Here is a 2,139-nt window from a genome sequence, read left to right on the forward strand (position 1 = left end):
GCAGCTGCGTGCCCGGCGCGCAGGCGAGCCGCGCCAGCTCCTCCCTGCCTGCCTGGCTACCCCCTCGTCGCCCTGGTCGCCTCCCGCGACGCCACGCAACCCCCCCGACGCTCTCTCACTCTCTCTGGATCTCTCCCCTTCCTCTGTTCTCCCCATCGAGAGCCGCCGCCGACGTCGCTCGCCACCACCGCGGCCACAACCACTTCCTCGCTCCCTCTACGCATCCCTGAGCTCCGTCTCGACCCCGTGGAGCTACACACACGACGCACGCAACCCCGGGAGGCCAGCAACATCGCCATCGCCGTTGTCTTCCACCTCGGGATCCGGCCACCATCGTCGTCGATCCGCCGCACGCAGGACGTCCCCGAGCCCGCTAACCATCCCTACGGCACCGCTGTGAGCTCCGCCACCGTTTCCCCCTCTTCCCCTCTTCGTTTGATTGCCGTAGCCGTCGCTCCCTTGATGACCGACAAGCGCCGCCGCCAAAGCTCGCCGGCGATGACGCTCCGATGACCATTCGGTCCCGGGCATGCGTCCAACGTTCTCGCCGCACCGCGTAGACACCGTAGGTGTTAACCCCGCATCACCAAGGCCGTTGTGGCCTCGACCTTGAGCTCGCCCGAGCTCCGGCCGCCGCTTCTGTGCTCGCGCCGTCATCTCCGGCGACTCCGAGGCCTTCCGATCGCTCAGCTAGACGCGGTCGAGCGCGGGCTACCCCCTGGTGGCCTTCGCGCATCCATCCGTCGCCCGCAGCTCAAGTCCGGCGAGTTGCCGCCGCAGTTTAGGTCGTCGCCGGCGAAACTCCGGCGGGAGCTGACGTGGCGTTGCCATTAGCGGCTAATCCCCCCAATTAGCACACTAACAGACACTGACAGCGGGCCCCGTAGCGGGTCAAAGCCCGAGTCAACGCGGGTTTAGTGTATGTCTCACTGACCAATGGACCCCACGGGTCAGGTTTGACCTGGGGCGCCCAGTTGACTCTGCTGACGTCACAGTGACGTGGTGCTGACGCCATAAATCATTTTCTGGATTTATTATTATTCAGGAAATTTCAGAAAATACCCCCAAACTTCTAAAAATCATATAAATTCAACCATAACTCCAAATTAAATAAATTATATATGTAAAATTATCAGAAAAATTCAAGGAATCCATCTGTACCATTTTCATGCATGTTTGAACAATGTTTGTCCTCTGTTTTGGACAAAACAAATAAAGGGCATTTAAATAATCATATATGGAGTTGGAGTTTGAATCATGTATTCAAACCAACTTCATTTAAATCATAGCTAGGTGCATTAGCCCAAAACACATTCATATTGCCATGTCATAGCATGCATCATATTGTGCATTGCATTGATCGTGTTTCTTCTGTGTTTGCCGGTGTTGTTCCCCCTCGATAGACGTTGTACCGGCGATGTGATCGATGACACCGATGAAGAGCTATATTATCTTCAGAAGTGCCAGGCAAGCAAAACACCCTTGTTCATTCTGATATAATCCCACTCTCTCGCTCCTGCTCTCTTTTACTGCATTAGGACAACAACGATTCATCTGTTACTTGCTGCGGTAGCTGAACCCCTTTATCCTCTGCATGACCTGTCATTCCACAGTAAATAGATGAAACCCACTAGCATGAGTAGGAGTTGTTTGAGCCCTGTTGTGCCTACTCATTCTTGCTTGTTTGTCATGCCTGCTACTGCTTAGAGTTGTGTCAGGTCTGATTCATCGGGAATGAATCAGAGGCGTGTGAACATGTCCTACTGTGTGTGAGCTAAGTGTGTGAACACGATTTGGTAAAGGTAGCGGTGAGAGGCCATGTAGGAGTACATGGTGGGTTGTCTCATTGAAGCCGTCCTCAGGAACTGAGTTCTGTGTTTGTGATCCATGATTCAGCTACTACCACGCATTGGGCCCGAAACCAATGGACCCTCTCGGCTTCTTAATCACCCTTGTCCTCTGTCCAGGAGTTGCAAGTAGTTTCTGGTGTTTGTAGTATGCTGGAGGCCGTGGGCAGCGCTGACCAGAGGGGTGGGCTGTGATGCGGTAGGCACGTGGCACGGTGTACCGGGCGCCCGTTTGGTGTCTCGGGAACCCTGTTCACATCGTTTGGGGCTGTGAGCGAAACTCCGGCCGGAT

This window comes from Triticum dicoccoides, chromosome 5B (assembly GCF_002162155.2).
Source record: "Triticum dicoccoides isolate Atlit2015 ecotype Zavitan chromosome 5B, WEW_v2.0, whole genome shotgun sequence".
NCBI lineage: Eukaryota > Viridiplantae > Streptophyta > Magnoliopsida > Poales > Poaceae > Triticum > Triticum dicoccoides.